Here is a 13741-nt window from a genome sequence, read left to right on the forward strand (position 1 = left end):
TTCAGGATCTCACTCTCCCAAGAAATATGCATACACTCAACAAGCACAGTTCCTCACACATAGTGGCAAACTCAGTAAATATTTGTTGAATGAGTGTATGGGTTTCTCAAATAATTGACCTAATAATTCCAATAAACATCTAGAATAACAGCTGACAATTATGTACTATTTCTGAGTTTATTCAGGATTTGGTTCATTTTCATCACTAGTTTATTCATAAATTCATATTTAGATTATTGGGAAACTTCTTATCTAATTGCCAAAACATGTATCCTATACATTCATATGACTTTTGATTATAAGCATCATTCACTAAACCAACTAAGATATGTCATGGACCACACAGGGTAATGGCTTCTCTCTGCCATAATAGTCCATGTTTCTTCCTCATTACTTCTCCTCTTACTCTCCACAGGGAAGTCAGATTGGGATTGGGATACAAAGGACTCTATACTGGTTTAAATTTTGTTAGAGGATATGAGAATCCCCTCTGATTCACCCAGTCTCTTCACCAAGAGTCATCATCAGCCTAATCTCAGAGAAACAACTGGGCAACTCAGACCCAATCAAAGAGTACACAATGACTAAAATAGCAACAAAGTATCACTGCATTATCAACAAATTCCTCAGTTTCATCACTGATATATCTGCCAAACCCATCTACTTCGTGCTATTTCAACCATCTCCATTGTCTGCACTCAAAATTATATAATCTCTCACCTAGACAATTAAAATACCCTCATAACTGATCTCCATAGATCCACTCTTATTCTTTCACCATGATGTTTCCAATCCATTCATCATAGTGCAGTCACAACAACCTTTGGAAAATTCAAATCACTCCTTTGACACTGTCAAGGCTTCCCTTTGCTGTTTGAATCAAAACAAAAATTCCTAACATGGCTTTGAAAGGCCTGCATTACCTGAAACCCACCTCTACGTGTCATCTCCCACGGTTTCAGTTATCTATTGTTGTGTAACAAGACACTGAAAACCTTAGTGGCTGAAATAACATGATCATTTATTTGCTCATAATATTGCAATGTGGGCAGGGCTTGCAGAGGACAGCTCATCTCTGCTGCATGTGGCATCAGCTGGGGTCACTCAATCAGGGCTGGAGGATGCACTTCCAAGAAGGCTCATACACGTCTGGAAAGTTGATTTTGTCTGGGAGCTCAGCTGGGGCTGTCAGCAAGGGGCTTCAATTATACTTCATATGGTTCCCCTCCTTGCTACTGATTGGGCTTCCTCACAGCATGGCAGCTAGGTTTCAAGAAGAAAATTGAAATTGCCTGTCTTTTTAAATTCTAGGATCAGAACCAGTACGGTATTACCGCCACCATACTTTATTCACCAAGGTAGTCACAGGCCCAGCTCAGATTCAAGTTGAGCAATATCTGGACTCACCTGTGGCAGCGAAGAATTTGTAACAATATTTAACCCCTCAAACCCATCATCTTCCTTCTTTCTTTCTTTGTTCCAGTCTCTTAGCACCTATCAGCATCATGGTAGAATTTGATATGGATAAACAAATATAAGAAAAATAGATCTAAATTTACATCTGTTCTCCATAATATTTAGTTCTCCAATTTTACATTGATGCCATGGCCATATATCCTAGATGAAAGGGTTTGTAAATTGTCCCTTAGTTTAAATTATCAATTATTGCTAATGATTTATTGCAAATATCAATTTACTGCAAATATCAATATATTGCTAATGAAGATTTACCTGAAAATACAGGCCTGAAGCATAACTTAAGTTTGCTCTTCCTGCCCTTTTTCTAAGCTTTCACACCCTGATACTCAGTTTGTGATGTACCTGGCCTCACTAGATCATCAGCCAGAGAATGAGAGAGGAAAGATAAGATACAAATAGAGAGAGGTGGAGGGTTGGGGGGGAGAAAAAGACAGTGAGGGAGAGAAAGAGGATACAGAGCCCTTAATGAAACGTAATTAATTCTGCAAAATCTCTTTAGCTCTACATTCACTTCAACTCAAATATATTAAATCAAACATAGTTATTTTGTAAAATTTCTTCTTCAGAGAAAACCACTAGCAATGTTTATATATGTAAAATAAATTATAATAGATATTTTTAAAAAATAAAGCCAACAAATACGACCATAAAAAATTATAAACATTTGGAAATTATTTGACAATATTTTTATTAAGAAATAATTTGTATCCAATTAATTTCTTTGAAAGCAGACATTACCAGAGAAATTAGATAGGGATTTGAGAACTATGTTATACTAAAAAGAAATTCAATTTGTCTTTTTTTCACTTAAGAGGGATTCAAGACTCACAGTATATGAAACTTTATCATGAATCAACATTGTACTTAGTAAAAATGTATGTGGGCTGTTCAAGACTATATATATTCTTGCAGCAAATTTCATACTGAATTAATAATCATCTAAGCCATTAAAATGCTTTATGAAACGTTATAAGCTGGTTCTCAATAAAACTGCACCAACTATGAGAGCCCAGTACAGAATATGAAGTAAATACAACATCGAGTTTTATTTACTATACAGGTTTTCTTATCCTAGATAGATAACTTTCCATATCATATTTCACGCGTATAACTTACATGTTACATAAAGAAGAACTAGAATCTTGTTGTGACACATAAAGATGCGCAATGAGGATATGGAGAACTTACAAGAAGAGCCAAACAGTCACAAAATTGGTTTCAGGGCTTCCGTGGTGGTGCAGTGGTTGAGAGTCTGCCTGCCGACGCAGGGGACACAGCTTCGTGCCCCGGTCCGGGAGGATCCCACATGCCGCGGAGCGGCTAGGCCCGTGAGCCATGGCCGCTGAGCCTGCGCGTCCGGAGCCTGTGCTCCGCAACGGGAGAGGCCATAACAGTGAGAGGCCCGCGTATCGCAAAAAAAAAAAAAAAAAAAAAAAAATTGGTTTCAGCTCAATTTTTTTTTTATTTTATTGGAGTACAGGTGCTTTACACTGGTGTGTCAATTTCTGCTTCACCTCAAGTTTTATACATCCTATGAAAGGACTGTAGGAACTAGGGCTCTGACCAGTCTTAAAGAGAACGAGTGAGGTCGCCTGTATAGGATTATTTTCTGGTCATTGGAAAGTCATCTGATCTTAAATAATTTAGCCAACATGATAGCACAATATGCAGAATTCACTAGAAAACCATTCCTTACGCTTTTCTATACAGTTTACACATTAGATTAATCTTCCTAAAACACGAATGATTTGCCACTTGCCTTTTTTTTAACCAGGGAGACTGAAGAGCATGAGGTTAGTGATCCTATAGTTGATCACGAGGAGGAAGAGACCAGGAGGGAAATGAGAGTATTTTACAAAGATGTGGAACACCTGTGAGAAAACCTTTATCTTTGTCACCACATTGCCTAAAACAAATCTATAAGACACAACCAATGAAAAACCATGTCTTTAGATGCTGCGAGGTTAAACTACAAGAAGTAACAGGGAAGGATAAAACCAAATGGCTAGTAATAAAGTGATGATTACATTATTAAACAGTTTACTAGATGGAATATTTTGGACTTGAAAATTAAGACATGAAAAGCATGAAATGAAGTTCAGTGAAAAAATATACATTCATAAATTCATTCTGCAACCATTCATACAACTATTACATATATATATTTATATATCACATGTATACACACATAAATATGATTATATAAATATATATTATTTATATGATGACAAGTGAGAATAGATGAACTTTTTACTTCCCATAATTTAAATTGTTTCAAAGCTAAATTAAGAAGTTGTGAATACCCAAATGACCATTTTTAGAGAAAATATAAACACTAAGAAGGAACTCGGGGTAAAATAGAGCATAAAACTGTAAACATAGGCAGCACTCATTCTTGTTCCATTCTAAGGAATAATAAGCAAGCTCTAGAAGGAAAAGGAAGCAAAAGGCTATGCAAATCGTTGGTCGAAGAGTTGGTCCAGGATACAGCCTATTAAGAAACTAAAACCTGATTTTAGCCATGATTGTCTGCATTAGTTGGTTTTCTTCAATATTTCCAAACTACTGTTGATCAAAATATCACATGACGTTTCCCATTGCGCTAGTATGAAACCATGTCAGCTTTCTTCTTCTTTTATCAGTCTACCCCTTATCTGAGTCTCAATTTCATGCCAAGGTGCTGACTTAGCAGAAACGCCATGCATAGTGACATGGTGACTTCTGCCCCAAACTATGAGACACTTTTCATTTATATTCATCAAGGAAGTACTCCACAGGCATCAAACCATGTACCCAGATCTCAGTTTGTTATTTGATTATCCAACTTAATCCCATTAGACACTGATCTTTTAAATAGCACAAAAACTGCTGACAAAAATGCCTCTGCAACTATTAAAAATTCCCTGTGTGCAGAGTATCCAATTCTACACTTAGCCTTCGTAAAAGCTGATGTTTACATTTTTTAAAATATTAATCAGGGATAATTTCAAGTAAACATGAAAAGAATCGAGTGTCTTAAGAAAAGAAAATCTTGCAGGACACAGTGAGACTTGGTGAGATAAGCTGACTACTTTCTCGTTTATAAACCTGGAAATTCTCAGGAGCACTTTCTCCATAAAAGGACAAATGGTTTACTTTCTTCAAAAACCTAGATTTAAAGTCTATTCCCTCTATTTAACTCACAGCATGAGTTTAGGAAAATATCATATTAATAATATGAGTATACAAGTGTACTTGTGGAAAGCAAAGCTCTATAAATGCTGAATTCTTTTTTAAATATATACCCTTTAACAAAATGATCAGGAAACACGGTAAAAGGAAAATTAAAAAGCACACTTCTACATAAAAGTTTTCCACAAACTTAACAGAATCTTTTTTCTAAAGACAATGTGAAGATGAAAAGTTTCTAAAATCAAAATAGTATATCAACAAATGGTATAAAATATTGACAATGTTGAGGAATTTTTCCATGTAAATTAGTAAATATTAACAATCCTCCTGAAAAGACAAATCCAAATTTTAGTTCTGGCCAAACGGTTTTGCCACTATTTCAGGGAGGGAAGAAAAGAAAAGACGTTTGGGGCTAAATTGAAGACATGCCCTAAATTGAATAAGAAATAATTTCTTCTCTTGCCCTTACTTCGTATCTGTATTTTTTTTTTTTTTTTTTTTTTTTTTTCCGATACGCAGGCCTCTCACTGTTGAGGCCTCTCCCGTTGCGGAGCACAGGCTCCGGACGCGCAGGCTCAGCGGCCATGGCTCACGGGCCCAGCCACTCCGCGGCATGCGGGATCCTCTCGGACCGGGACACAAACCCGCGTCCCCTGCATTGGCAAGCAGACTCTCAACCACTGCGCCACCATGGAAGCCCTGTATCTGTATTTTCTTGATGTTTGTCTTAACTGATACTTAAGCTGCTGTATATTTAATCATTTAACATTCACTGTGCACCTACCATGTACTAAGCTCTGAGGTAGGCATTTAAGATATAGTCCCTGACCTTGACGGTTCACTGCTCATTGGAGAACACCAGCAGATAAATTCTGTACAATAAAGTAGAAATACCCACTGTTGATGGGAGTGCAGATTGACACATACATTTTGGAAACAATTTGCCTTTTTCTTCTAAAGTTAAACAGGCATATATTCTACCACCCAATAATTCCAACCCTAGGTATACACACTAAAGTGATTCTTGCCCATGTTTATTCATGGAATGTTCAAGTGTGCTCTTAGCAACCTAATATTTAAAAAAATTGAGAAAACCCAAACATGCATCTTTAAGAGAATATATAAACAAATGTAAAATTGTCTCACAATGCAATACAATACAGTCGTGAAAATAAATTATCCTCAGCCCACAGGGAATAACAGGGAAGAATATTAGAAATAAAGCATTGAAACAAACTGGCAAAAGACTACATAGAGTATGATGCCATTTTAATAAAATTCAAAAACAAGAAGATATGTCCATTACATTTTTAGAGATACATGCATACATGGTTGCATTATTTTAGAACAAAAAAGAAACATAAGCCCCAAATTCAGCATAGTGGCTACCTTCAATTGCAGGCAGGATGGAGGCAGTGGGGACGCGCATCTGGGAGCTTCAACGGAATCGCCATAACCTAGTTCATAAGTTGTTCCATGGCCTCACAGTTAAATTTACTATCATGCTTCTTAATTTGTTATATGTTAGAAATATGTTTGTTTGCATCAAATTTCTCAAAATAAATATCAATTAATTAAAAGAAAACTTGATGTCAAGATATTGCACTAAGTCTTCTTGAAGGTGTTAGGGAAGGAGGCATGTAATTTCAACAGGGCTAGAAAGATGAATGAATTTTCCCGGAGAAGGGCAATCCAAAGACAGGAAACCTTATGAGCAAGGACCCAGAGATGTGAAAGAGCAGTGTATTGGGAAAAATGAGAAATATGTTGGGGCTGGAGCACAGGACACATGGGAGAAGACACAGAAGATGATATGACGAAGGACCTCATCACTTCGGTGGAGAGCCGAAGCTCTTGTAAGCAAAGAATGATGCTGATGTCCTGTTATCAGCATCTTGTAAGCAAAGAATCTTGTAATTATCTTGTAAGCAAAGAATGATGCTGATGTCCTGTTTTAAAACAGATAAGTTACACAAGATCATAATTTTTTAGAAGGATAATGATGGTGGCAGGACTATGGAAAAGAATTAGTGGAGGTAAGAAAAGTGTCAGTAATAGCAATGAAAAGCGTGATGCAATAGTCTATCTAGGACACATACATGAAGATTTCAATAAAGGTTTTAGCAGTAGAGGAGAAGAAAGGAGATGGGCTTAAAGACATTTAAGGGTCAATTGTACCTCAATAAAGCTGAAATTTTTAAAAAAGACATTTAAGGGGTAGATTTGGTAATTAAACAGATATGAAGCATTAGGAATAATTAAGAGACACAAACAACCCTAATTTCTGATATTTAATAGGCTGATGGATGATGAAGCTTTCAAGCAATTAATATGAGAGAAGAAATGACTTAGCAGGAAGATAAATTCAATTTGGGACTTGTTGGGGTTGAGAAGGTTTGGGAGATCTATGTGGATGTGCTGGTAGACACTTGAAAATACAGTAGCAAGTTGGTATAGAAAATCAAATTTAGGCACCCTAACTAGTAGTTGTGACCAAGGAATCCAATGGTGTCCTTTATAGAGTAAGTAGAGAGAAAGACTTGAGTACTAAAGATGGATGAAATTTTGGAAAATAGAAATAAAAAAAAAAAGAGATTAGAAAAAAAAGAGGTGGCTGAGAGCTCTAGACTCTAAAGCCAGAGTGCCAAGGTTCATAATAGTCCTCTACCATCCTTGAGCAAATTACCTAACTCCTTTCTGCTTCAGTTTTCTCCAACTGTAAAATGGGTGTAAGAACAGTATTTACTTCACAGGATTGTTTTGTGGATTAAATTAGCCAATGTGTGTAAAATGTCTGGTGTGTATTTCTTCTCCATTCAACAATTTATTAAAAGCATGTACTGTAGACTAGGCAGCTAGGTCTGGTTGTGCAGGACTGTAATTATCTGTTACCTGAGAAGTAATTGTACAGATGTTGTGATTTGAAAATCCAGAAAGGATATTTTGCTGCTGCTACCCACCACACTCCTAAAACCACCCAGTATATCTCCCATCTATGGATTAATTTTAAAACACTCTTACTGATGGCAAGACTTTTAAACCACAATACTAAGTAAGATTTAAGATGCAGCTATGGGAAAAGTAACATAATAGCTTAAATTTACAGTAGAAGGCTAAAAGACTAAACTCTGATACTGTCCTAAGAATGTATGTCGAAAATGGTGAGAAAAAAGTAATAAGGCACTGACCACCAGAAATGGAGTGAGAGAACCAGGCAGGGAGACAGGCTCTAGAAAGATGAGCCTGGGGGGAACCTTCAACTCCCTTATCTTGCACTAAACTAATTCCTCTTGACCTAAAAGTTTTGATGAGCAGTGCTTTTTTGGGATAACAAGGAGACGTTCTATCACTGAACTACCGTTTTCTTTTTATGGGTTAAGTGATAAAATCCACATAGCATACTTAGCATAGTGCCTGTCATATAATATGTGATCAATAAATGTTGTCTATGGCTATCTATGCTTCAGGCTGTACCAAACTCCGGCTGGCTCACGGGAATCCTATCCCATTCTCTCCCAGGGGTGTGCCACAATTGTCAAGACACACTCTGAAGGGATCTCTGCCTGGGAAAGAGATGATAGTTATAAAGGAATAACAACAACAATAATAATGTTAATAAAAAGTGTTTAGAGTGGGCCAGATACTATGCGATCACATTCCACGCAATACTTAGTACATGAAATATTTAGTCTTTGGATTTCCTCTTTCATTAACAATTATTACTACCCAATTTGGCTAAGGACATAGTTATCAATGAAAGATAAGATGTTCTAAAAATTTGTCAAGGTACCAAATTTAAAAATTAACTCAATAATAGAAAGAGTTAATATGGAAGAAATGTTTCATTTCATCAACATTACGATGAACAGCTGCACAGGATACCACTGTAATGAAGAGAGTAAGCTTCCATACTCTCCCTTTTTCCTCTTTATTTCCTTCTGTCCCTCTTGAAAGCACTAGTTATTGACCATAAAATTCATGTTGCTTCTCAGAAAGTCAAGTAGACATTTTCAGATATTTTGTAGCTCTCCTCTTACTTCTCATGAGTTTCAACCCCAAGATTTGTAAGCTATCTAATTGCGTGCTTGATATTTTTAAGATTAAACACTCTATACTAAGATGAAAGGAGAATTTTTCAAATGGCTGAAGGATAGAAATTCGAGTCAAAAAAAAATGTGTGTAAGAAAAAATATGAAGGAAAAAGCAGTCAGCTGCTTCCTCTGTTGGTACCAGTTCAGGACTGGATTTTTCTTGAAGGAGGAACTCAGCAAAATGAAGATGAACACACAGAAGCATGCTTCAACTTATCACCATTAGACCAGTTATTTAATGCACCTATACAAGGTTAGCCTAAAATCATACGTGATCTCTCAGTCAAAAGGTTTTCTCCATTTTTAGTGCCAAAATTTTATTAAAAATTATATTCCTCTTTTAAATCATTTTATCATAGAAGCATATTAATGCTTTATGTACAACTGGATGAAATTTTTTCAGTGATTACATACTCTAAGAAAAGAAACATAGAATAAATGAAAGACAAAACCATTTTTTATTCTGGTTTTAATTGATAAGAGAGAGACAAGAAAACCATAGCACTGAAGAGACTTTTCTCCTTTTGATAAATTACCTGCTTCCAGTAAAATCATGGGTTTTTAAATTTTTCTTCTAAATATTTTTCACATTAAACTTGTTTTTATTTATCAGATATTTATTTTCATTTACTATTTTGAGTAGAGGAATAGAATATCTGACTTTAAAATAAGAATGAATTACTCAAAAACAACCACTGACCAGGAGACATCAGCACACAGCAGAGGATTTATATAAAATAGACTTTTGCTGCCCTCTTTTGGAATAAATAAGTAAACAATATCAATTTGAGTCTATGCATTTTACTATTGTCTGTTTCCTACCACTGCCACGTTGCTTAGGAAACAAAGAGCCAGTACTCAATTATCAAATGCCCTGTTATTAAAAAATTGGAGATTTAATTTAATTTTATGGATGCAAAAATGTTATTTAGCAGAGGATTATTTAACAGCATACTGAATAAAAGTATAATTGTTTTGAATACAACATATCCAGATTAGATGATAACCGCACAAGCTAAAATAGTAATCTTATAATCAATATTTAGGGCTTCATGTAGCCTTATGAATAGTTATAATAACTTAAGTGTTAATTTCTAGTGTAAAATAAAAAAGTAAACAATTTAATTAGAAAAACATTAGAAAAGTTTTTAGTCTAGCATAATTCAGGAGAAGCACTGAGTATATCTTAGTTTCTAATACATTGATACCCATTTTGGCAATAATGTTGAAACTTGCTGGTTACACTACTATCATTCAAAGGTAGTACTCAAATCTTTGATGAGCCTGTAGAGATTTTAAAAATTAGATAAGTTCAGACAAAGCTTAGGTGTGATCCTACTATTCATCACCCTTCCCTTCTTTTACCAGAAAAACTACCAATAAAAATGTATGATCTCAAATATTAAACTTCAATAATAACTGTAAATTATATCTGACACCAAACTGAACAAAACAAAATCAACAAAATTAAATATATGCATGTGCTTTTGCTAAGATGGACCAACAAAACATCAAGTACAGTGTGTATCAAAAGTCATAAGAACGTTGAAATCTGGTTATGTTCTTTGGCAGCAGGAGCCCCTTTGGAGGGATGAACCTTGAAAATAGGACAAAACAAACATGACAAAATTACTGCATGTGATAATTCTAGGTAGGAAAAACCTAATATTTCAGCATCCTAGAATATAACACCAACACACGGAATGCAAAACAAAAGCAAACAAAACAATTTAGTGGACTTGGGACAAGACAAACGTGTGGCCAAAATCCTCATGATAAAGAACTATTGTTTTCTTGAGAAAAACTTGTTTTCGAGCATATAAAAACGTGGAGTTTTAGAAAACCTTATTCTTAAAATTAAATCCTTCCACTACAGTGTACAAATTACTGACAGCAGTTTCGCGTGTGGATAAAAGCCTTGCTATAATCATTCCATCTAAAGAGAAAATCAGAAAATTCTTGGCTACGATATAACACATCAAGGGCTAGGGTCAACAGTTTCAGGTGTTAGCCGGGATTAGTGCATTTTAGTATATTAATTTATTTTATGTACCTAAACTTTAATCAATAAAATATGTAATATATGGAATCATAATTAGTAATCTTCATTTCCTTTTAGGTATTTTTGCAACCCTACTCACAATTATTCCGTATTTAGATATCTAAATCAAAATACTTATTAACTGAATTAATATTTTATATTATAAACATGTATCATCATTCAAACCCCTATCTTATTTGAAAATTGCATAAATTTCACTTCAGTTATTACTATTCAAAAGTGACAAGATATTTCAACACAGATAACAAAAAAAATCATCAACCGATTGACAAATATTACATTATTAGAAGTAAGTAAAACTGGATAACCTTTGGGCTAGAAGGTCCCCCTGGATATGAGGTATAAATGAAGCTAAACTGTAGGAGTCAAAACATCCAGGTGCAACTAACCATATTGGATATTGTAGGGTAAGCCTAGATCTATAGATAAGTAATTTGTTTGATTTGGGATAAGAAAATTAAATAGACTTTGTCTAGACAGAATGACCTCACTGCATTCATTTGTTCCCACAGAAGCCAGAATCTAATGAAAATTCCAAATTACTTTATTAAATAAATGTCTTTAGCTATGCATGTATGTTGTTTTCTAGTGAGGCCCTGGCAATTCTACTGTGGCAGTAGCAAATTTTATACTGCATTAAAAATTGTAGAAAAGTCCTGACATGAACATAAAAAATTGACCACACTCTTATTTTTTACTTTTTTGTACTTACTGATTCCTGTTTAAATTCACTGCTATCAATGAATGATCATGCAGTCTCATAAGATCCTGCAGACTAAATCTGGTGATTTCAGGACATATTGTATAATTGTTAAACAAATAAGAATTGGCAAAAGCAAGAACATAAGGAAAATCCTAATTTGCTTTTATTGTCTATTTCTAAAATGGTGTGTGTGCATGCCTGCCTGTGTGAGTGTGTGCACATGTGTGTGTTACTTCGTTTTAAATTTCATGTAGTTTTTTTGGTTGTTCTTTTGACTGCTGTTTGCTAAGTTGGGGAAATGGAATATTTAATTGAAGAAATATATAAGAAGAGGTATGGATGGAGCTTTACAGTTAGGATTGAAACCCTTCCTTGATTGGCTTAAATTATTACTAACATAGCTGTCAGGAGAAGTTAGTAGTGGGAGGTATGCTGGCATCAAAGTTATATTTGGGCTACTCATATTATCTTTTTATATAACCAATATTTACTGATTCATGTCAAAATGGGGGGATGGGATGCTTACAAAACAAGTTAAAGTGCGGACAATTATTTGAGCTACTCTAAAATACAAACAAGCACAGCAATGAACAAATGGTCAGGGTGAATAATTTAAGGACGAGACAATGATTAATGTTGCTATTGGAAGACTGAAAAAGGTGTGTTGGTGTAAGTAAATGTCCTGTGATTTTACAGATTGTATAGATTAGCAGGTATCATGTTTATGAAGTGATTGCAGATTCTTAGAGCAACAGTAAATCAGTATCCATTGCTTCACAGTTTGTAAACTAAGGACAAAAGGTGAAATATAGCTGGTGAGATATAAGTACGTAGAAGGTGCCTTCATTTACAAACAAAATTTCTGCTGATTTTGCTATTTCCAGCAGAGCTGAAAAGTCTGTGGGTGGTCAGCATTTCAACATTCCTCAATATTATAGCTACTTAGTCTTTTTCCTTTCTTTCTTTCTTTCCTTTTTTTTTTTTTTTGTTGTTGTTATTGGCTGCTTCCTACAATCAATTCCTATTGCCACTGGCAAATGAACTTCCAACACATCCGTCTTTCAAGGCTTGGCATAAAAACCGAAATCTGACTTGGCACAGAGTGATTTACCAAATCCTGTTCTTTGTTGGGTGTAGGGGAAGAAGTGCAGAGACAAGCACAGGGGACCAGAGGCAGGCGGGGGATGAGGCAGGAGAAGGCTGTCTCTTACAAGTTCATGTGCATGGTGCCACAGGAAATATCATGATCAACCCCAAGGGAAATATGTGAACAAATGAAATGGGATAAATATTATATACCTTGATTCCCGCACCAATCCATACAGGAGGCTGCCACAATTTAACTCCTTTTCTGTGAGAGCTTGGGTTCCCTGTCTTGGGGCATCAGATTGATTACAGGAGTTCATGATGGAAGGTAGGGTTTTAGTGGGAAGAATGAGTGTTTAAAAGAGAGGGTATAATGCATGTAGGGCAGCAGCCGTAGAGAAGAAGGTAGTAAAAGTCAAAAGGTGCTCATGGAGCCCACCATGTGAAGGAGTTAAGGCAAGAGCCCTTCTGGTCCCAGCATGAACCACTGGTGTCTTTGAGTCAGTCTTAACATTTAAATGCAGTCCGTGCACCTATCTTGGTGTGGGCTGAGTTTCTTGGGTTTGTACTGGATGTCTAATTTCTGATGTTCTGAGCACCCAGTTACTTGGGTTACGTTTGAGAATATTGGACACTACCATTTACTTAATGTACTCTTCTGTTTTCCATCTAGATGGAGGTGGTTTCTTGAATGACACGGTCTCCAAGAGAGGTCTTAAGTGGGAAGTCTCCACTGCCTTAATGACGAATATTGTATAGCATGGACACTGGAGTCCATTGAGTGTGGCTTTGTCATATTTATCATCAAATAATAATCAATTAACCTCTATTACTTATTATTAGTTAATTATTAATTTTAATAGAAAAATGAAACACTATTAATGGTGACCAAGAACGCACTATTAACTATTGGTATGAAAAACACCAATAACTAATCATTATTAGCTACTTAATGTGAAATATGTTTAATATAATTGCTGACAAATGTTTCCTGGAACAATCATGCTGTCTTTGATTTCTTTACAGCAAAACTTGCTTCCTTATGGCATAGTATGTCTTCATAAAATTATTATTTTATTCTGAGGGAAAACTGTCCTAAGCATCAAATAGTAATTAATCAGTCACTTTTTCACTGAGTATACACTGTGT

General features: G+C 35.4%; 1 long non-coding RNA gene across 1 annotated transcript in view; it reads right to left on the reverse strand.

Annotated features, from left to right (window-relative positions):
• Positions 1–1000: 1000 nt before the first annotated feature.
• The window catches only part of LOC132516808 (uncharacterized), a 196967-nt gene continuing 184226 nt past the window's right edge, over positions 1001–13741 (reverse strand). The window contains exon 4 of the long non-coding RNA XR_009539469.1: positions 1001–1263. This is a non-coding gene — a long non-coding RNA (uncharacterized LOC132516808). The remainder of the gene's footprint in view (positions 1264–13741) is intronic.

Source organism: Lagenorhynchus albirostris, chromosome 3 (assembly GCF_949774975.1).
Source record: "Lagenorhynchus albirostris chromosome 3, mLagAlb1.1, whole genome shotgun sequence".
Classification (NCBI taxonomy): domain Eukaryota; kingdom Metazoa; phylum Chordata; class Mammalia; order Artiodactyla; family Delphinidae; genus Lagenorhynchus; species Lagenorhynchus albirostris.